This window comes from Pongo pygmaeus, chromosome 6 (assembly GCF_028885625.2).
Source record: "Pongo pygmaeus isolate AG05252 chromosome 6, NHGRI_mPonPyg2-v2.0_pri, whole genome shotgun sequence".
Lineage (NCBI taxonomy): Eukaryota > Metazoa > Chordata > Mammalia > Primates > Hominidae > Pongo > Pongo pygmaeus.
The window spans coordinates 96,194,840-96,219,421 of NC_072379.2; the positions used below are offsets into that span (position 1 = coordinate 96,194,840).

The 24,582-nt window shown below is 37.3% G+C and overlaps 1 long non-coding RNA gene across 1 annotated transcript in view; it reads left to right on the forward strand.

Moving 5' to 3' along the window:
* Nucleotides 1-2,784: 2,784 nt before the first annotated feature.
* Nucleotides 2,785-24,582, forward strand: part of LOC134739875 (uncharacterized) — a 50,076-nt gene continuing 28,278 nt past the window's right edge. The window contains exon 1 of the long non-coding RNA XR_010126958.1: nucleotides 2,785-2,980. This is a non-coding gene — a long non-coding RNA (uncharacterized LOC134739875). The remainder of the gene's footprint in view (nucleotides 2,981-24,582) is intronic.

Genomic DNA, 24,582 nt, shown 5'->3' on the forward strand with positions numbered 1-24,582 from the left:
CTGCCATATATGAATAAGAGTGGAGTCCTTATTAAGTAGTTTAATGTAATATTATGCATGGAAACTGTGATCTGAGGCTCTATTTGCAGCTTGAATGTCTAAGAATGTCTTAACCAGGGATGGTGGTGTGAGACTGTAATCCCAGCTATTTGGGAGACAGGGGCCTGACAATCTCTTGAACCCGGGAGGCAGAGGCTCCAGTGAGCTGAGATAGCATCACTGCACTCCAGCCTGGGCGACAAAGCGAGACTCAAAAAATAAAATAAAATAAAAGTCTAAGAATGTCTCTGAAATTCATATATAATGCAATTAGAAAGTGATTTTGTAAGAGTAAATCATAGGTTAATATGTTATAATTTTTTTCATTTTAGTCCAACTGTATTTGATAATACAATATTGATTGATAGCACATTTGCTATTATTTGTTATAAGCCAAATATATGACACTACTTTAAGTTTTTTAGTGAGCAAAGTGTCAAACTGTAAAATTTCATGTGCATATTTAGTATGATGCTTAATTTAGAGTAACATGATTTTTAGGAATGTTTTTTTGCCCATGTAATTAAATTGATTCATTTTCTTTCCTAGCTAAGTATAATAGATTATTCCTAAAATAGAAATACTGATTATCAGCCACAATATATATGTAATAAATGGCCTCTTGCTTGTTCCTTGGTGGTTTAAAGAGAAAGAAAACAATAAGAGAACTATGATTCTTATGAGAAACATCAGTATGCAACACTGTCACACTTTTGCTTTTATTTCAATATCCTTTCAGTCTTGGAGTATGAAAAACAATTTTCATCTTGTAATTCATTTTAAAGCACAATTTTGGGGACCTAGATGAAAGAAACACAGTTATTTCTTTGAAAAAATTAAAGACATCATAATTTTTCATCATCTGGTCATGCCTTCTTATAGCACCTAAGTCCAAAGACATGAGGAATGAAATGTGATAGAGTCTATATATATTACATATTACATTACCAATGTCTAGCTTCAATAAAAAACTTCATCCAGCTTCTGTACCATGTGGCATATGAGTTAGACTCATTTTAATTGACTCCAGATGTTAGTTACTATGTAAAATAATGAATCATGATCTTTTTAGCATTGTCTAAAATGAGATATGAGTACAAAGGAAAAACTACGTAAAAAAAAATCAGTAATCTATATTTAGTTAGTATACTAGGCCCAAATGTGAGGAAAGAGGAAGACTCCAGAACACAGTAAAGTAAATAATGAAATGAGTGAAAAGCATTCAGACAAAATGCAAAGAACAGATGTCTAGAAGTTAGTGCACCTGGTTTCTGGGATGGCTTTGTTACTAACTACCTAAGTAAGTGACTTAAGTGTGAATTATGCTGACTCCTTATAGCTCAGTAAACAATTTGCCAGACTTGGATAGACTATTAGGTGAGCCAGGGCAACAGTGGAGCATCTACCAAGTAGGTAATACAAAGAACAATGGCGAAAGGGAATTGATAGACCCAGGCTGTTCTGGACCATAAGTACCCAGGAGTGTCTATGGAGTGGCAGAATGCCAGCCAGAAAAGTAAAGAAGAAATATGATATTTTACAGCCAAGTAATATCAGTGATTTTCAGACTGACTACACACTTGTGGAACCTACTAATGAAATCAGCAATTTATAGTTGAAACCTAAAACCTAGACATGCATTTGTTTGTTTTCTTTTGAGTCAGAGTCTCGCTCTGTCACCCAGGCTGGAGTGCAGTGACACAACCACACAGCCTTGACCTGCTGGGCTCAAGCAATTTTCCCATCTCAGCCTTCCAAGTAGCTGGGACTATAGGCAAACCTCACTATACTCACCTTTTTTTTTTTTTTTTCAAGTAGAGGCAGGGTCTCACTATGTTGCTCAGGCTGCTCTCTAACTCCTAAACTCAAGTGATCCTCCCTGCTTGACCTCCAAAAATGCTGAAATTATAGGTGTGAGCCTCTATGCCTGGCCATGTGTAATTGTTTTAATATCTTCCCAGAGAATTTTAATATGTAGCGAAGGTTTGGAACTAGTAGGTTATGTGGACATTAGAAAGTTTTGCCTTTGAGGTGGCTGCTCATAAGATATTGGACTGGGATTCAGTCCCACCAGAAAAGCTGAACTTTAGCACGGGGACTGAGGCACATAGCTGTTTCCCAATACAGCATGTCTTTCTATAGCCTCAGCTACAGGGTCTCTTTACTTCATTCCACTGTGAACCCTCAGGAGGCATGCTGGTGCTATAATCTCAACCACATTTTGCATCCCATTCAGAAATTTTCTGATCTCCGTGTTGGCAACAGCCAAGGCTCTCAGTTTGCACCAAGTTGTAACTGTGCTGTCCCATATGTGACACATATCAAAGGGGAGGTCAATAGTGTACCTGCTGTGCCAAGAGACTAACTAGATTTAGAGGTTAGTATCACTTCAGGATTAACATGAGTGATCACTAGAACCAAGTGGACAGAAGACCCCCAAGTCTAACTGATCACATATTTGAGAAGATGAGCACACTTAGCCCTTAGTACTAAAGGAAGACCATCGAAAAGGGAAACTTGATGCCAGAGCAGCTTAAGTACCTCAAGCAGCATCAGAAACTGGTTAAGAGAAAGACAGCAAACCAAACAATGTTAGATAAAACAAAGGAAAGAACAAAAGGCTGATGCTGCTTCTGCCTTGATTACTTCATCAGGAAAATGAGGTTAACACATCATTTCTCGGAACACTCGGGGCCACATAAGTCAACTGCTCTGTTTCAGAACCCTCTCACAGGCATTCCCCTCCTAGGCATGCTTTCATTCATTCTGTTCATTAGTACTTCAAAGCATTCTAAAGTATACTGCTTTCACAAAAAAAATTCCAAAATGACCTAATGAATTTATCAAGACACCTTAGCTCAAGAGTGACTTTGAGTGTTGCTATTTAAATAGCAACTTCAATGAGAAAAGAAAGAAGTGAATTACAGAAATTGGAAAGAAGGTAAGTTTATTACTTGTTTTTGATACTATATCAGGTAAACGAAAAGAATATTATAAACACTAAGTTATACAGTAAAGTCGTGGGTAGAAAATTAATATGCAATATTAGGAGTCTTTTAATATCCGACAAAAAGTCACAAAGAATAAAAAGATTAAACAGCTAACAAACAGCTAAAGAAAATGTGAAAAAAAAATTCTAAAAATGCTACTAAAAAAACAAAGTAAACGAATGCATAAAAAGTATTTGGATTGGTGAGAAAATCTATGATAAAGATGTCAGTTATTACTAATTTTAAAAGTTAACACAAAAAAAATACAATAGAAACTTATTTTTGAAACTAAACATGATAATTACCCATGTAACAATATCGCTTTTTCCATAGGGCAAGAAATGAAAATAACTTCAACAATAGTATTTTGGCTGTATAGAACACTAAAGAAAAAGAAGAGACTATTAAATAATATGGGATTTTCATCCAGAAAGGAACTATTTTTTGGTTGATGTCATTGACTCATAGCGATCCAGTCATAGATCAATCACAAACAGAAGTCTGTGCTATGTTGTTTGGTTCTTGGCTTCTTTACCTCCTTTTCTAAGAATCCACATATCAAAAACTAGGCTTGTAAATTTAATTTGAATTGGGAGTACTCATGTTGTTCACCAACTTTGTTCCCCCTAGTCACCCTGATATAGCATTACACTTTCTTAGAATACAACATAACACTTGCATTGTTCTTCTGATCTGGCCCACACTTTCCTTTTTCAACTCTTTTCAGAGGCCTCCCTTTCACTGCCCAAAGCCTTGACCTCATTTCTTCTATTCATCAGTTTTTCAAATAATGCATTTCCTTTCTGTAGATTCCAAGGCAAATAATGCCATTAGAATCCATTCCACTTAACTGCAACTGAAACTGCCAAGCATTTTTGTATTTGCTGCTATAAAGATATAATCACTGTCTCCTGGTCTTACATAGTAATTCCCAATAAATCTTGATGACTATTTTTTACTAGATCTTAATTTCCCTATCCAATTATAAAATAAATAATCAAGTTTTATAGGAAAACAATCCAGTTTCATAGTTTCAAAAACTATTAGCCTATGAAGAGTTAATTGTGTGCTATATAGTATATGGATTTATTCCATACTTTGAGATTCATTATTAATTTATTCAAACACTGAATAGTTTACAGTTTCATAATTCACTGGTATTATTTTAGATATATGGTATATTCATGAGTTTTGAGGGAAAAATATTTAGAACAGCAATATTTTAAGCCAGAAAACAAAAACACACTTTTGTCTTTTGCTGAAATAATATATCTAGTTGACATTATTTTTCTGATGTTCAACCATATGGCTGAGACATAAGTAAGCCTTTTAAAACTGATGTGACATGGTATTACGTTTTAGTTTAAATTTTTGTTTTTCTGTGAGTACAAATTGCATTTATCTTAACAGGGGGGTGAAGCAAAGCTTATTCTCAACAAAGGGTTCTTTTTATATTTTATAGTTTATCTATATCATTATTGATAGTTATAGCAAAGAAAATACATTAAACATTTCTTTCCTCTAAGTGAACTGCCAGTCCATAGTGTTCATTTGGAAAGGATAGACTTTTGTTCACCTGAAGCATAAAATTTGGCTCCTGGCCACTGAAACAGTTTGAAAAATTACCTTTAAAATGTTTAAATTAACAAAGCAACTCTATTGTATGTATTCATTTTCTTTTAGAAGAAGCCATTCATTTTATATCCTTTAAGCAACATAGTTAATTTATCACTAAAGTTCATTTTATAATATATTTTAGGAGAGACATATTGTTTCAACTAAAATACAGAAATGGCATTTGAGTCATATGAAAAGTTTGTTTTGTTTTTTACACACTTTGGGATTTTTTATTTTTTGCCATAGTGTATAAATTGCTTAAAGACTGGATAATTATTATTGTAACTTTTCATTGCAAATTCATTTCATGCCCAGCAGCAGCAATGTACAAGAAAAGAAGGATATCTCACTCAAGGTTGGTGGGGTGGGGGAAAGAGCAGGAGGAGAAGAGAAGGAAGAGGAATCATAAGAAAGAGGGAGAGGAGAAAGGAGGAGTGGGAGAAAAAGAAGAAAAATCAAACAATGACCTATTAGGTGAATGGTGTTGATGAGATTAAGCAAAGTAGATACAAAACAGCAAAAAACTGACCTTAATTAATGACGATTACAATTAAGCCTTAGAGACAGAAGTCACCTTGATGAATTAACCAGGAATTGAGATGAGACATTAAAAACAAGTTATGTTGCTAGTTAAGCCAATGTGTTTTGCAATGAATAGTAAAACGATAAAATTATAGAGAAAAATAAGTTCAATTTTTTTAATGAAGCAAATATGTGTTTTTATACTCAGCAAATTTGCATAAGAAATGGAACTGACAAATTTGCAGGATTAAAATGGCTGCAAAGAAGCATAAGGAAAATTATAAGGAAAAGTATAAGGCAATCATTGTGAGTAATTTATATATTAAATGGACATGAATCTCTTAATACTCTATTTTGTGGAGTGTTACCTTTTTACTCAATTTTAACACTTATAGTGATAATAGTAAATATCTGAATTATTTGTTATAACTACACCTTATTCAATTACCTCTGCTTCAAACAGATTTTTTTTGTAGAGATATAGACTATCATAGGCACTTTTTGTAACCTTTCAAAATAAACCAGTAACTCACTGAAAAACACTGCAGTTAATTAGAATGAAAATTCATTCTGAAGTGTATGAAACATGAAATTAATCTATTATTATCAACTGTGTTCAGGCATACAAAGGTCTGGCAAGCTTGAGAAGATATTTTCTTCAGTAGCATCTTCCATGCAATAAAAAGTCAACATATGGGAAATGGCTTATCTGATTACAGGTGTTATAGAAGAGTTTGATAGCATTAAAATTTTTCACTCTCCAGTGTATGGAATTAAATGTACTTAGAGAAATAGTATGACCTCAAGTTAGTAATGGTTCTTCATTAATTATTAATGTTATTAAAAAGGAAAAAAATTGTAAATTGCCAATTCTCCCAGTCTAATATTAATATGAATATAAAAACATTAGATAAGCTGTGGAATATAGAATGTTTAATTACTTCTCCCCAATATTTCCATAATAATCTCAGAGCATCATAAAAATTAGATAACAAACCAGAAGCATTCTCTGATATATGTGCATATTGATAGAAATTTCTATAAAAAGTATACAGAAAACATATATTTGTGTTACAAACCAAAGGAACTGCACTAATTTTCTACTTTAAAAAACTGTAAGTAGAAACAAAAATGTTTATTTATGCTATTCATTATTGATGGCAGCAGTGGCCTGTATGGAGCAGCCATTGTGAAGATGCCTGCTGTGGCACAGGAGGCATGGCCGAGGTTCCACGCTCCACAGGCCAGCAGGAGCCAGGAACAGGTGGGACCCCTACCCCCTATTGAGTTGGCGTGGCAGAAGCCCTGCACTCCTGGGTGCAGCTGCAGCTGCCCAGCCTCAGCTCCAGACCCAGGTATCCCTGTGCTCTCAGGGGCCCAAGAAGACCCCCCGTCCCCACAGGCTTGGAAATTCCTGCTCCCGCTCCTCCGCAGCTCCCAGTAACCCCTCTGATTTTGGAGCAAAGTTGTGGTCAAACCTGGGGCTGTCATGACCCAGCTAGGAGTTTGCACACTCAGGGCGGTGCTGAAATACCAGCCTTCTGCTGCCTTGGCCCCCTCCAGACTTCGGGCACCAACAAGAACAGGAAGGATGGTGAGGGCAGCTTAGTGTGGGCCTGCAGGCACCCCTCAGCATGAGCAGCCGGGCACCATAGACAAAATGTTGATGGCAGCAGGAGGCAGACAGGTTCCTGGACAGAAAGGGGTGGGTACCTGGTGAAGCACCACCTTCAAGCCAGAGATGGCCTAAAGCCTGGGGGCAGGGCTGCTATTTCTGGGTGGAATCCACTTCCCAGAGAGAAAACTTATGGTGCTTTCTCCAGGCCTTCCCATGGCTGCCCATGGACCAGTCAGCACACACCACCTCCCTTCTGAGCCCATAAAAACCCTGGACCCAGCCAGACTAACACAGACATCAGGACTACCAGCTGTGGGAAGGATCTATCCACTATGGGTCTCCTCAACTTTTTGAGCTAACCTGTCTGTGGAAAGGAGCTACCTGCTATGGATCTCCTCCCTGCTGAGAGCTGGACACTTATCAGGGCAACCTGCCTATGGAAAGGAGCTACCCACTTTGGGCCCCCTGAAAGCTATTCTGTAGCTCAATGAAGCTTCTCTCCACCTTGCTCACCCTCCAGTTGTCCACATACCTCATTCTCCATGGACACAGGACAAGAACTCAGGACATGCTGAATGGCAGGACAGAAAGAGCTGTAACACAAACAGGGTTGAAACACATCCTCCACTCCCCACCTTGCGGGTGATGAGAAGGAGAGAAGAGCTTCAGCCCTTTTGGAAGCCCAGACATCAGGGCTCCCCAAGCCAGGGTTGTGACAGCTGTAACATCCTTTTTGGGGATCTGCAGGTCCTGGCATCTCTAAGCTTTTTTCCCCTTGTCCAGACACTGGTGCCCACAGCAGAAGCCACTTGTGGTACCTCTGGTCTAGCTGCAGCCTTGCAGGAGCTGGCCCCTGTGCTAGTGCCTGGAGCTGCCTGCTCCACCACAGCCCTGCTTGGCTATGCACAGTGGCCAGACCCCACACTTGCTCACCCACACATCCCCTACTGCTCCACACCTGGCTTGTCCTTGGCAGGTGTGGGACCTGGGCCAGTAGCACAAGCCAAGCACAGCCTGCTGGGCCAAGTGGGCAGAACGAGATCAGGAGGCACGAACAAAACTCAAGCAGAGGCACTGCCAGCCACAGAGGTTTCTGGTTTGTCAAGCAATACCCCAAGGATCCCGTGACATTATTAACGCATAGCAATTTTTACCTAGTTCCATGCAGTGGAGTCATCTTTTAAAATTGATGATGTTTCAAAGAGAAATTAATATATCTTAGAAGAATTGATTATATCTGATTTTGCCTTGTTTTACATAGCAGAAGGTTCCAGTTTCTTTTGCAAATTGCTTAATATCTAATAAGATCACAATTACTAGGATTTACCACTGTTATGATATTTGTCATTAATTAATGTTTAGTTTTTATGCAATGCAGTAAGAGAATGTTATATGTAGTAGTATTACTAGCTTGGATTTTTAGGAAGTCATCTCAATGAAGCGATATAGGGTAAATTTTTGTGTCTATTTCAGGAAACCCCAAAAAGGAGATAATTAATTTATTTATTTAAAGTGCAGAATTTTATGTATATCAGTTTTTTCTACCTTCTTAAAGATATTATGTTGGTCTTCTATGTTTGTCTTTAGTTTTCCTCTTGCTTAATGTGCAAAGGAAAAGACATAAATCAAAATTTCCTATTCTTAATGTTCACTTTCTATTTCTCATTGTACCTCTCATAAATTGCATTGCTTTATTAGCTGAAGTTTACACTCTAGCAAAGCTAACTAAGTCAAAAGAGAGGAGACATAATTTACCAGTATCAAGTGGAGATATCAGTACTGATATTTTAAATAGATAGTAAGAAAATACTACTAAAAATCTATGCTTATAAATTCCATAACTTAGATGAAATGGCCCGATTCCACAAAATACAAACTCCCAAGCTTATCAAAAAAGTAGTAAACTAAATAGTTGTATGTCTTTTGAATTGTAGTAAAAACTTTATAAATCAAGCTCTAGGACCAAATGATTTCAATAAGTTCTATCAGACATTAAAAAATAAATACCACCAGTACTATATAAGTACTCCCAGGAAACAGAATCAGACGGAACACTTTACAGCCTTTTATGAGTCCAATATATTACCAAAATCAGGCTAATATCTTTCATGAAAATTGACACAAAAATTTCTAACAAATTATTAGCAAATTTAGTCTAATAATATATAAATAGGATAGCACATCATGACCTAGTACTTTATCTACAGAATGCAAGACTGGTTCAATATTGAAAGTCAATAAGTGAATTTGATCATAGTAATAGGCTAAATAAGAGAAGCCATACTATCATCTAAACAGATGCAAAAAAAAAAATTTGAAAAAAAGCAATATCCATTTATGATGGAAACTCTCAGCAAACTGTGGTAGAAAGTAAACTCTTTAACCTGGTAGAGAGTATCTGTGAAAAGTGTACAGCAAACTTTATACTTAATAATGAGAGATTGATTGCTTCCTCCTTAAGATCTGGAACAAGAAGAGGATATGCTCTCTCACCACTCCTACTCAATAGCATATTGAAAGTCCTAGCTAGTGCAATAAAGCAAGAAAAATAAATAAAAGGCATACAGATTAGAAGGAAAGAAATAAAAGTCTTCTTTTTTTATCTGATACCATGATTTTCTATGTAGAAATTCCCAATGAATCTACTTTTTTCTTTTTTTCTGGGAGTAGTCCACGAGCCTAATTAAAGTTGCCAGGTACAAGTTCAATTTACAAAAGTCAACTGTATTCTGACGTACCAGAAATTCACATTTGGAATATAAAATATTTAAATCCACCATAACCGTCCTCAAGTGAATCACTTTTATATGAATCTAATAAATGTTTTTATGTGAAAAGCTATAAAACATGGATGAGAATAATTAAAGAAATTACATATATTGAGAGAGATGTCAAGTTTATGGATTAGAAACCACACTACTGTTAAGATCTTAATTCTTTCTAATATGGTGTATATAATCAACACAATCCCAATAAAAAAACCATGAAGTTTTTAGTAGATACCAACTAGATTATTAGCTAAACATTTCTGTAAAAAGAAGGAAATTGGAGAACTCACTCTAATCTTCAGCAATCAACACCATGTGAGACTAGAGAAAGGACAGACACATACATAAAAATCTATAGAAAGCCCAGAAATTGATCCACACAACTATACTTATTTTTACAAAGTTTCAAAGGTAATTCCATGAAGAAAGGGTAGACTTCTCAACAAATTGTGTTGGAAAAAAGTGAATAGTCATGTGCAAAAAGACAAAAATAGAAATAAGCCCCAGCACCTAACTCACACATCATACAAAACTTGAATCATAGACCAAAATGTACAACATAAAACTATAAAATATGTAAGAATTAATAGGAGAAAATCTTCATGACTTTTGCAATCAGTTTTTAGAGACAGCACCAACAGCAAAATCCATGAAAGAAAATAAAGTAGATATCAATAGAAATTTAAAAATCAATCTACAAAAGATATTGCTAAGAGAATTAAAAAACAAACCACATACATATACACCATTGAATACTATGCAGCCACAAAAATAAATGAGATCATGTCCATTGCAGAGACATGGATGAAGCTGGAAGCCATCATCTTCAACAAACTAACAGAGGAACAGAAAACCAAATGCCACATGTTCTCACTCATAAGTGGGAGTTGAACAATGAGAACATATGGACACAGAGAGGGGAACAACACACACTGGGGCCTGTTGGTGTGGGGGCGAGGGGAGGGAGAGCATCAGGACAAAATAGCTTATGCATGCAGGGCTTAAAACCTGGGTGGTGGGTTGATAGGTGCAGCAAACCACCACGGCACACGTATACTTATGTAACAAACCTGTATGTTCTGCACATGTATCCCAGAACTTACATAAAAATAATAAAAAAAAAAGACAAACCACAGACTGGGAGAAAATATTTTCAAATCATGTATCTGATAAAGAACTTGATCTAGAATATGTAAAAATTCTTAAAATTCAATCAGAAGAAAACAACCCAATAAAACATTGACAAAAAATCTAAACAGAACTTCAAAAACATAGATGGAAAACACATGGAGTGATATTCAATGCCATTTGTAATTGGGGAAATGCAAATTAAAATAATAATTCCAGGTCAGGCGCAGTGGCTCACGCCTGTAATCCTAGCTCTTTGGGAGGCCGAGGCAAGCAGATCACCTGAGGTCAGGACTTTGAGACCAGCCTGGCCAACATGATGAAACCCTGTCTCTGCTAAAAATACAAAAATTAGCATGGCATGGTGGTGCATGCCTGTAATCCCAGCTACTTGGGAGGCTGAGACAGGGGAATTGCTTGAAGCTGGGAGGTAGAAGTTGCAGTAAGCAGAGATTGCGCCACTGCCCTTCAGCCTGAGCAACAGAGGGAGACTCTGTCTCAAAAACAAAAACACAAACACAATAATGAGATGCCACTAAACTCCATTAAAATAACTAAAATCTAAATAACAGACAATACCAAATGCAGGCAAGGATATAGAACATTTATCACTTATAGGAATTCAAAGTGATTCATGCACTTTGGGTGGCAGTTTGGCCATTTTTGTGTTTTTTTGTTGTTGTTGTTGTTAAATATGGACTTGCCATATGGCCCAGCAATTATACTTGTAAGTATTCCTCCAGGTGATTTGAAAACCTATGTTCACATATAAAAACTTTTATAGCAGTTTTATTCATAATCACTAAAACTAGAAGTGACCAAGATGTCCTCTGATAAAAGAATGGAGAACAAACTAATGCAATAATACTCAACAATAAGAAGGAATGAGCTATTGTTTCATACAACATGGATAAATGTTAAATGCATTTTGCTAAATAAAAGAAGCCAGACAGAAAAAAGCTACCTACTATATGATTACATTAATATGATCTTCTGAAAAAGGCAATGCAATCAAGATAGAAAACAAATCAGTAGTTGCTAGTGGTTGGTTGAATGGGGTAGGGGGATTGAATGTGAAAAAGACACACAGGCAAACTGTTCTATATAGCACTGAGTTGTGGATTCAGGGCTCTGCAGATTTGTCAAAACCCGTAGAACTTGCCAGGCATAATGGTGTATGCCTGTACTCCAAGTTACTCAGGAGGCTGAGGCAGGTGTTATTGCTTGAACCCAGGAATTCAAGTCTAGCTTCGGCAACATAGCAAGAAAGACCCTCTCTCTGAAAAGTTAATAGAAATAAAAATTTAAAAAATTTAAATGCCATAGAATTATACCCCTCAAATGGTTAAATTTAATGTATGTAAATGTAGAAACATAAATTTTAAAAAAATTAACCAAAATATTGAGATACTCCAGAACCGAATGAAGATAATTCTATCACAAGTATTTAAAAATACTTGTGAATTATTAACATAGAATTCTATTATTAAAATAGAATTATTAACATAGCCACACTAAACGGGAGGTGGGGAGAGACTGACTTAATTACCCTTGGAAAATTATGTTTGACTCTAAACTATAACATTAAAGACAAAAATGAACTTTTAAAGAAATACATAAGAAAAGTGGTGGGTGGTTTCTTACTGATGAAGAGGGAAGTTACAGATAATCAAGAACAAAAAGCTATAATAAATCTTTTGGCACTTGATTGAAGTCAGAGATATTAATACAAATTCATGTTTACCAGGATTATGACACACACATACATGTAAAAACTATAGAGAATAATACAGACCAATATGTTTATGAACACAAACACAAATTCCTTAACAAAAATCTGGCACAACAAACCTCACAGTATAAAAAAGGGATAATACGTCATGATTAAGTAGAGTTTATTGCAGGAATTCAAGGGTGGTTTTATGTTCAGGAATCAACACATGTAAATAACTATATTAACAAATTAGAAAAGGGTGTTATCAACCAGATGACAGAATAAGAGGTCCCCTGTTTATGTATCTCCACAGCACCAATAATCCACAGCCATGAGAAGGGATACCCACTCCCTCTCAAGTGGCATGCTCACCAACCATAGTTTCAGAGACCTAGTCACACCTACTGTGATTCCCACCTAAAGGCCCTGTAACTCAGGCCCAACTGAAATGGCCCTAAAACTCAGCTATATTCCCTCTTAGCTGTGGTCTGAGAGCAGTCCTGCCCACTTAAAGGCCCAGAAGGAGACGTGCCCATCTGTGCCCCAAGAGACAGCCCTGCAGACCTGGGTGAGAATCTAGTCCACCAAGGAACCACACAGGACCCATATCTACTTCAACCCCTGGTGACAAGCACCAACCACAGACCCAGCAGCAGCCACTTGGCCTGGATCCCACCCCCACTCAACTGTGATCCCAGAGGCAATCCTATCAGCCTGGGGACCCACCAGGAGAAGGCTTTTACCTGCCAAAATCAGTCATAAATACCAGAAAGAAATGTTTTACTCCACATAAACATACACAAATGCAAGACTGCATGAGTAGCAAAGAATCAGGCAAACAAGTCACCACCAAAGGAATTAATAAGATTCTAGCATCAGAACTCCAAATAAAGGGAGATTCATAAATTGCTTGAAAAAGAATTAAAAATGATCATCCTTAGAGAAGCTCAATGAGATTTAAGACTACACAACTAAATTACATTAGTAAAGGAATGTATAAACAAAAGAAGCTTAAGAAATATAAACTGTAAACCATAAAAAAGAACCAAATAGAAATTCTAGAGCTAAAGAATGCAATGACAAATCTAAATACTCAATAGAAAGCTTTAATAGAAGATTTGATCACGAAGAAGAAAAAAATAGCAACCTTAAAGACAGGCCACCATTTGAAATTAGCCAGTTAGAGAAATAAAAAGAAATTAAAAAGAGAGAAGAAAGCATAAAAAACCTATGGAATACCATCAAGACTTCATATATATGAATTATGAAAGCACCAGAAGAGGAAAAGAAAAAGAAGTGGCAGAAAGTTTAAAGAAATACTGACTGAAAAGTTCTCAAGTCTTGAGAAGGAATAAACATGCAGATTCATGAATAAAACATAATAACTGTAAGATGTTTTGTATAAGCCCTATGGTAACACAAAGAAAAAAACCTCTGGCAGATCTACAAAAAATAAAGAAAAAGAAATTAAAGCACACCACTATAAAAATCAACAAATCACAAAGGAAGATGAGAGGAAGGACCAAAGATATTACAAAACAATCAAAAAGCAATGAAAAAATTGCAATAGTTAAGTCCTTAACTATTAATAATTACTTCACATGTAAATAGATTAAATTCTCCAATCAAAAGAGAGAGTGGATAACTAAATTGAAAAAGAAGTCCAACAATATGTTGCCTACAAGAGACTCACTTTAGCCCTAGGGTCACATAGGCTGAAAGGGAAAGGATGAAAAATATATTCCATAAAAACAGTAAACAAAACAAGGGCTGGCTATACTTTTATTAGAAAAATTAGACTTTCAGACAAAATCTGTCATAAGAAACAAATAAGGTCACTATATAATAAAGGATCAATTCATCAAGATAATGTAAAAGTTTAAGTATATATATATATCTCCATCTGGCCTTGGTCCTGCTACCAGAACCATCTACCAAGAGGCCCAGGAGTCACACCTACTGTGATTCCCATCTGAAGTCCCTGTAACTCAGGGCCTAAATACTTTAAATATGTATTTCATCCAACAGTGAAATACTTAATGTTTTAAGGCAAATGTTAACAGAAATGAAGGGACAAATAGGCAGCAATGTAATAATAGCAGGAAACTTCAATATCCCCCTTTCAACAGTAGGTAGTTTGCCTAAACCGAAAATCAATTAGAAGACAGCAACTTGAATAACACTGTAGATCAAACAGATCTAACTGACATATGTAAAACATTTCACTCAACATCAACAGAATACACATTCTTCTCAAGCACATATGGAACATTATCCAGGATAGATTATATATTGGGCCATAAAACAAGTCTTAACAAATTTTAAAAGATTCAAATCATATCAAGTGACTTTTCTAAGCACAATGGAATAAAATTAGAAATAATACAAGGAATCTTGAAAAATTCACAAATATGTAGAAATTAAATAACACTTCTGAATAATCAATAGGTCAAAGAAATCAAAAGGCAAATCAAAAGTATCTTTAGACAAAATTGGAAAGACAACATACCAAAACTTATGATATGTGGCAAAGCAGTTCTAAGAAGGAAGTTTATAGTGATAAGACCTACATTAAGAAAAAATGGTCTAAAATTCTTTTTGTTGTTGTGTCTCTGCTAGGCTTTGGTAACAGGATGATGCTGGCCTCATAAAATGAGTTAGTGAGGATTCCGTCTTTTTCTATTGATTGGAATAATTTCAGAAGGAATGGTACCAGCTCCTCCTTGTACCTCTGGTAGAATTCGGCTGTGAATCCATCTAGTCCTGGACTTTTTTTGGTTGGTAAGCTATTAATTATTGCCTCAATTTCAGAGCCTATTATTGGTCTATTCAGAGATTCAACTCCTTCCTGGTTTAGTCTTGAGAGGGTGTATGTGTCCAGGAATTTATCCATTTCTTCTAGATTTTCTAGTTTATTAGCATAGAGGTGTTTATAGTATTCTCTGATGGTAATTTGTATTTCTATGGGATTGGTGGTGATATCCCCTTTATCATTTTTATTGCGTCTATTTGATTCTTCTCTCTTTTCTTCTTTATTGGTCTTGCTAGTGGTCTATCAATTTTGTTGATCATTTCAAAAAACCAGCTCCTGGATTCATTGATTTTTTGAAGGGTTTTTTGTGTCTCTATTTCCTTCAGTTCTGCTCTGATCTTAGTTATTTCTTGCCTTCTGCTAGCTTTTGAATGTGTTTGCTCTTGCTTCTCTAGTGCTTTTACTTGTGATGTTAGGGTGTCAATTTTAGATCTTTCCTGCTTTCTCTTGTGGGAATTTAGTGCTATAAATTTCCCTCTACACACTACTTTAAATGTGTCCCAGAGATTCTAGTATGCTTTGTCTTTTTCTCATTGGTTTCAAAGAACATCTTTATTTCTGCCTTCATTTTATGTACCCAGTAGTCATTCAGGAGCAGGTTGTTCAGTTTCCGTGTAGTTGAGCGGTTTTGAGTGAGTTTCTTAATCCTGAGTTCTAGGTTGATTGCACTGTGGTCTGAGAGACAGTTTGTCACAATTTCTGTTCTTCTACATTTGCTGAGGAGTACTTTACTTCCAACTATGTGGTCAATTTTGGAATAAGTATGATGTGGTGCTGAGAATAATGTATATTCTGTTGATTTGGGGTGGAGAGTTCTGTAGATGTCTATTAGGTCCGCTTGGTGCAGAGCTGAATTCAATTCCTGGATATTCTTGTTAACTTTCTTTCTCATTGATCTGTCTAATGTTGACAGTGGGGTGTAAAAGTCTCCTATGGCCTTTTGTGGGGTGGGGAGAGGGGGCAGGGATAGCATTAGGAGATATACCTAATGTAAATATAGAGTTAGTGGGTGCAGCACACCAACATGGCACATGTAGGCATATGTAACAAACCTGCATATTGTGCACATGTACCCTAGAATTTAAAGTATAATAATAAAAAAAAATTGAAAAAAAGGTATGGTACTAACTTAAATGCCCTTCAACAGATCAATAAAGAAAATATGGCATAGAAATACAATGGAATGTTGTTAAGCCATAAAATAAACTCCTGTCCTTTGTGACAACATGGATAAACCTTGGGAATATTATTCTAAGTGAAATAAGCCAGACACAGAATAACAAATACTGTATGATCTCACTTATATGTGGAATTTTAAAAAGTAGAAGTCTTAGAAGCAGAGGACAGAATACTGTTTGCCATGAATTGGGGTTTGGGGGAAGGAAATACATTTCTCAAATGGTACAAACTGTCAGTTATAAGATGACAAAGTTCTAGAAATCTAGTATACATTCTGGTGACTATAGTTAATAATACTGTATTTCTAAGAGAGTAGATCTTAAGTGTTAACACACACACACACACACACACACACACACACACAGACATGTAAGTATTTGATATGATGGATGTGTTAACATGATATAGTAATTATTTCACAGTGTATACATATATCAAATCATATTGTACTCATGTAGAATCTTATACAGTTTTTACTTGTCAATTAAATATTTTTAAAATTTAAAATGTTAAAAACAAAGTAATAAATGAAAAACCTCAAATTATTATCTTAATACAATATATGTCAACAAAATATTTGACAATATACAATGGCTATTTATAATAGCAACTCTCAGAAAACTAGAAACACAAGGAAACTTCCTCAATATGATAGAAGGCATCTTTGAAAAACCTACAGCTATCATACTTAATGGTGAAAGTCTAAATTCTTTCGAAGTTTAGAAACAAGACAAAAATATCTTCTCTTGTTACTTTTATTCAATATTATGTTGCAGGTTACACTTAGCGCAATACAGGAATTAAGAGAAGGAAAAGTATTTATATTGATAAAGTAGCTATAAAGCAATCATTATTCACTGATGACATTTTAAAATAATTTTAACAAAATTAAAATTTTAGTAGCAGAAAATATATATCCTATACTGTAAATAGCAGAATAGACACTTTAGAAATCAAATCAATCAAGTAGAAAACAAATCTAAGAAATTATTTTAGTGTAGTGGTGTAATGACATGTAAATAGACGAGTAGATCATAATTAAGAAAACAAAGAAGATAACATGTGGAGGACAGTCTTAACTTCTCAAGACCTGTGCCACCCTGGCTTTGTGGGAGGCCATGGGCCTGCTCAAACTCCCAGTATACTGCTACCACTATTGGCATTTGAAAAAGCCAGCACACTAACACTATCTATAACCAAGGAATTCTTACACAGACTTTGCCACTGAAAACACCCAGAAGCAAAGCCAAATGGCCCTACTAAATATACATTACAGTCATATCAACAAGAGAAAAATGTCCTTTCAAACAAAAATAAATTCAAAGTAAAAAGAAGTGACAGTTTCTTCAGGTGTGAAGGAACAAGCATAATAATTCTGGAAGTATAAAAAAGCAGGGGGTTGTGACATTACTAAAGGATTATATTAACTCCCCAGCAATAGATCCTACCACAGTGAAATATTTAATATACCAGAGAAAGAATTATGCTTGTCGGTCAGGCGCAGTGGCTCACACCTGTAATCCTAGAACTTTGGGAGGCCTAGGTGAGCAGATTGCCTGGGTTCAGGAGTTCGAGACCAGCCTGGGCAACATGGTGAAACCCTGTCTCTACTAAAATACAAAAAAATAGCTGGACGTGGTGGAATGCACCTGTAGTCCCAGCTACTTGGGAGGCTGAGGCAGGAGAATTACTTGAACCTGGGAGGCAGAGGTTGCAGTGAGCCAAGATCATGCCACTGCACTCCAGCCTGGGCAACAGAGCAAGACTCCATCTTAAAAAAAAAAGAATTATGCTTTTCTATTGGTGTCATTGCTCATGACATGGGTCTCTTGAAGACAGCATCCTGTTGAGTCTTGCTTCTTTATCCAACTTGCCACTCTGTGCCTTTTAATGGGGACATTTAGTTTGTTTATATTCAAGGTTAATATTGATATGTGCAAATTTGATCCTGCCATTATATTGTTAGCTGGTTATTATGCAGACTTGTTTGTGTGGTTGCTTTATAATGTCAATGGTCTATGTAGTTATGTGTGTTTTGTAGTGGTCAGTAATGATCTTTCTTTTCCATATTTAGCACTCCCTTCAGGACCTCTTGTAAGGCATGTCTGGTAGGCAGCAAATTCCCTCAGCATTTGCTTGTCTGAAAAGATTATTATTTCTCCTTGCTTATGAAGCTTAGTTTGGCTGGGTATGAAATTCTTGGTTGGAATTTCTTTTCTTTAAGCATGCTGAACATAGGCCCCCAATCTCTTCTGGCTTGTAGGGTTTCTGCTAAAAAAAAGTCTGCTGTTAGCATGAAGGGTTTCCTTTTGTAGAGGACTTGTCATTCTCTCCAGCTGTTTTTAACATTTTTTCTTTTATTGAGACCATGGAGAATCCGATGACTATGTGTCTTGGGATTTTGTGTGTGTGTGTGTGTACTATCTCACAAGGTTTCTCTGCATTTCCTAAATTTGAATGTTTGCCTTTCTAGCAAGATTGGAAAAATTTTCATCTACAATATCCTAAGATATGTTTTGAAAATTGCTTACTTTCTCTTTCAGGGATGCCAATGAGTCATAGATTTGATCTCTTTATGTAATCCCATATGTCTCAGAGGTGTTGTTTATTCTTCTTTAATATTTCTTCTTTGTTTTTGTCTGACTGAGTTATTTCAGAGAATTGATCTTTGAACTTGGAGAGTCTCCTCAGCTTGGTCGATTTTGCTGTTAATACTTGAGATTGCATTCTTAAAGTGACTTTTTCAGTTTTTCACCTCTTTCAGATCAGCTTGGTTCTTTCTTAAAATGATATTGGGCTTATGGGTGCACAGAAGTCAAGAATTGAGGTTTGGGAACCTCCACCTAAATTTTAGAGGAAGTACAGAAATGCCTAGATGGCCAGGAAGAAGTTTGCTGCAAGGATGGAGCCCTCATGGAGAACCTCTGCTAGAGCAGTGCAGAAGGGAAATGTGGGGTCAGAGCCTCACACAGAGTCCCCATGGGGGCACCGCCTAGTGGAGCTGCGAAACCCCAGAATGGTGGATCCACTAACAGCTTGTACCCAGCTTGCACTGTACACCTAGAAAAGCTGCAGACTCAGTGCCAGCCCATGAAAGCAGCTGGGAGAGGGGGCTATACCCTGTAGAGCCACAGGGGTGGAGCTGCTCAAGGCTGTGGGAGCCCACCTCTTGCATCAGTGTGACCAGGATGTGAGGCACAGAATCAAAGCAGTTTATTTTGGAGCTTTAACATTTGATTGCCCCACTGGATTTAGGACTTGCATGGGGCCTGTAGCCCTTCATTTTGGCCAATATCTCCCATTTGCAATGGCTGTATTTACCCAATGCCTGTACCCCCATTGTATCCAGGAAGTAACTAACTTGCTTTTGATTTTACGGGCTCGTATGCAGAAGGGAGTTGGCTTGACTCAGATGAGACTTTGGACTTGGATGCTGAAATGAATTAAGACTTTGGGGGACTGTTGGGAAGGCATGGCTGCTTTTTAAATGTGAAAAAGACATGAGATTTTGGAGGGGTCAGGGGCAGAATGATATGGTTAGGCTTTGTGTCCCCACTCAAATCTCATCTTGAATTGTAATTCTCATAATTCCCACATGTCAAGGGAGAGACCAGGTGGAGGTCACTGAATCATGGAGGCAGTTTCTCCCATGCTGTTCTTATGATAGTGAGTTCTCACAAAATTTGATGGTTTTCTAAGGCGCTCTTCCCCCTTCACTTGGCACTTCTCTTTCTTGCTGCCTTGAGAAGAGAGTACCTTGCTTCCCCTTCTCCTTCTGCCATGATTATAAGTTTCCTGAGGCCTCCCCATCCCTGAACTGTGAGTCCATTAAACCTTTTATCTTTAGAAATTATCCACTTTCTGGCAATTATTTTTAGTATTATGAAATGGACTAATGCATCCCTAACACCTCTCTAAGCAGCTGTCCCTGTCAACTCAAGTGTCCATGGGGGTTGTGAGATGTCCTACTGCTAGGATTCCAGAGATCCATTGTGTATTAGTCCGTTTTCACACTGCTGATAAAGACATACCTGAGACTAGGTAATTCATAAGCAGAAAGAGGTTAAGTGGACTCACAGTTCCACGTGGTTGGGGAGGCCTTACAATCATGGTGGAAAAAGAAAGGTACATCTTACCTGGTGGCAGACAAGAGAGAAAAGAGAGTCAAATGAAAGTGGTTTCCCCTTATAAAACCATCATTTCTCATGAGACTTATTCACTACCATGAGAATAATATGGGGGAAACTGCCCCCACAATTAAATTTTCTTCCCTGGGGTCCCTCCCACAACATGTGGGAATTATGGTAGCTACAATTTAAGATGAGATTTGGGTGGGGACACAGCCAAACCATATCACAGAGATAGAGTGAGTTGCACCTCATGTGCTCAACTCATCCCTCTTCAGGAATCATTAGGGGCTGGGAAAAAATCCCAGTGCATGGTAGCCCCGTGCAGTGTCCCCAGCTTTCTTCCCTTTCAGCTCAGCACCTGTGTCCTCTCTCCATTTATTCTCAATGTCTTCCCTCCAAAGATCTCCTCAGAGTGTGCCAGTCCTTCCAGTGTCCTGGTCCCTATGTGGTACATATTCCTCCTGGCTGCATCTAGACGGCCATCTTTCTGCAAACTCCAGAGATTTAAAAGAAGAGAAAAACATAAAAAGATAAACTTAAAATCTTATGATTCCCAATTGTTTTATTTTGGTTTTACATAAAAATGTAAAGAAATAAAATATTAGGTTAGAACTATACTACAGTGTGTACATAATACCATTTAAGTTTGTGATGGTGTAATGGATCACAGGGCCATTTAACTGTGCTGCTTAGTAGTGCAATCTGCTGGTGAGATAAAAATGAGATATCAAAATTTATCATCCATAATTAATGATCATCAAAGGAAAGGGTCAACATAATTATTTTCCTGAGATCCCTGGTATAAACAAATCAGTGCCAAGGAAACTGAGACATGGGGCAGACATGATCATCTGAGTTACAACTTACATGCCAGGTAAGTTGTGGTTTTGAGTGACTGGAATATATAGGTGAGAATCTGTGATAATGAGTAAGAAATAGTAGTGATAGGAAAATAAGCTTGTGTGTGTGTGTGTGTGTGTGTATGTATATATATAATAAAAATATCCTTCAAACATGAAGGAGAAATAAAAATTTTCCCATACAAACAAAAGCTAAGGGATTTCATCAATACCAGACTGTCCTATAAGAAATACTAAAGGGAGTTCTTCAATGTTAAAGAGGTGGACATTCACAAGCAGTAAGAAATCATCCAAAGGTACAAAACTCACTGGTAATAATAAGTACACAAACACAGAATATTATAACGCTGAATTGTGGTGTGTAAGCTACTTATATCTTGAATAGAAATACTAAAAGATGAACCTATCAAAAATAACTACAACAACTTTTCAAGACATAGACAGTATAATGAGATACAAATAGAAACAACAGAAGTTAAAAGGTGGAGGAAGAGAATGAAGTTAGAGCTTAGAGTTTTCATTAGTTTTCTTTTACTTTTAGGTTATTTACTTTCTCTTTACAATTGGTGTTATGTCATAATCAGTTTTAAATAATGGGTTATAGGATGTTATTTGTAAACCTCATGGTACCATCAAATCAAAAATTCTACAACGGATAGGCAAAAAACATAAAGCAAGAAATTAAAACATACCACCAGAGAAAACCACCTTCACATAAAGGGAGAAAGGTAGGAAGAAAGGAAGGTAGTTAGCAAAAAAGGAAGGAGGGAGGGAAGGAGGGAGGGAGGGAAGGAAGGTGGGAGGGAGGAAGGGAAGGAGGAAAGGAAGGAAGGAAGGAAAAAAGGAAGGAAAGAAAGAAGGGAGGGAGGGAGGGGTCAGTCAGGCAGGAAGGGAAGAATACAAAACAATCAGATAACAAATAAATCTAAGGCAGGAGCAAATCCTTGCTTATCAACAATAACATTGAATGTAAATGGACTAACCTCTTTAATCTAAAGACATAGTGTGGCTGAATGAACCAAAACAAAACAAAACAAGCAAACAAAATGGCCAATCTGTTGCCTACAAGAAACACATTCCACCTTTCGAAGCACAAAGACTACAAATAAAGAGATGAAAAACAACATTCCATGCAAATGGAAACCAAAAAAAGAGCAGAAGTAGCTATACTGATATCAGACAAAATAGAAGTCAAGATTATAAGAAGCAACCAAGAACATCACTATATAATGATAAAGGGTTCAATTCAGCAAGAAGATATAATGATTTTAAATATATGTTGATGTGGTTTGGCTGTGCCTTCACCCATGTGTTATGGGAGGGACCTGGTGGGAGATAATTGAATCATGAGGGTGATTTCCCCCATACTGTTCTCATGGTAGTAAGTTTCATGAGATATGATGGTTTCATAAGGGGAAACTCCTTTCATTTGGCTGTCTTTTATCTCTTGTCTGATGTCATGTAGCATGTGCCTTTCTTTTTCTGCCATGATTGTGAGGTCTCCCCAGCCACGTGGAATTCTGAGTCCATTTAACCTCTTTCTGTTTATAAATTACCCAGTCTTGGGTATGTCTTTATCAGCAACGTGAAAACAGACTAATACATATATGCACCAAAGTTTTGCTCCAAGATCCACCACAGGAACATACCAGGAAAACAGAACAAATTCACAGACTCTCTGAAAGAAGCAGCTTGCTGCTGCAAACTCTGTGAGACAGCTGAAAAACTGAGTTTCCAAAGTGTGATAGGGAGAAAAGTTGGCCTCCAAACACACATTCCCACTGGGGAACCTGAAAGTATAGATCACAGGAGAAGGACTTGTGAATAGAAAAAAATCTTGGGACACCAAAATCACTAAGCTAAAGGGAAAAGTCAAGCTGGGAACTGCTTAGGGCAAACATGCCTCCAATTCTATTCAAAGTTATCCCTCTGCTCACTGAGATAAATGCATATCTGATTGCCTCTTTAGAAAGACTCAACAGAACTCAAAAGAATGCAATCATTTGTTTTATCTAGCTATGACCTGGAAGCCCCCTCCTTTCTTCAAGTTGTCCCACCTTTGCTTTGAGCTGCCCTGCCTTTCCAGACTGAACCAATGTTCATCTTATATATTTTGATTGATATCTCACGTCTCTTTAAAATGTATAAAGCTAAGCTGTGCCCCTACCACACAGGACACATTTCGTCAGGACCCCCTGAGTCTGTGCCATAGGCACATACCCTTAACCTTCGCAAAATAAACTTTCTAAATTGACTGGGACCTGTCTCAGATATTTGTGGTTCACAGATTTAAGCTTACCTAGAGTTGAAACAGATTTAGGGAGTCAAGAAAAACATAAAAGTAGAAGCCACAGCAGGAAAAGCCCTATAGAAACTCCTGGTCCCCAGCTCAAACTCAGGGAAGTCATTCCTGGCCTTTTCTCACAGAGGTCCTTGGGGAAAGGAAGGCAGACCGTGGAACTTGGGAGGAGCTGGAGGGTGAAGGAATCTCATTGCTGAACTTTATAATTATTTCAATTGAGCACAAATTTTCCTGAACAGAATCCTGTGGGGATGAATAGGAAGTGCAGATATAATCACAGAAGCCACAGCCAACAGTGAAGGCAGGCAGGAAGGGGTGAGATCTGAGAGCCCTTTTTGCTTTCTCACTGGGGAGGCTTGTAGACTGTGGCAAGATCTCAACATTGCTGGCCAGCTGTCTGGGTATACACTCAGTGTGGTTAGTGGGGCATGGTGGGAGGGAGACTTGCCTTGCTGGCTGCATGGAAGCTGGGTGAGGCCTGTCATAGCTGGCTTTCCCCAACTTCCCAGGTGACCTGTATGATGCAGCAAATGCAGCCATAATCCCCAAAGGGAACATAACTCCACTGGCCTAAGAACCACCCTCCTATTCCCTCAGTGGCTGCAGCAAGCCCCGCTCAAGGACAGTCTGAGCTTAGACTCATCTAACCCTGTTTCCACTTCATGGTTTTTCTCTACCTACCCTGGTAGCTGAAGACAAAAGACCAACTCTTGGGAGCTCTATGGTCTTACCCATCATGTGAGGAACCCAAGTACTCATCCCAGCCAAAGTAGGGCAAGATTATATCCCCATTCTACTAACACAGCTAGTGCTGTCTTGAAATTACCACCTCCTGGCTGGAGGCCAACCAACCCAAGCCATTACAGCAACTCAGAACAACCTTGCTCCAAAGAAGGAGAAAAC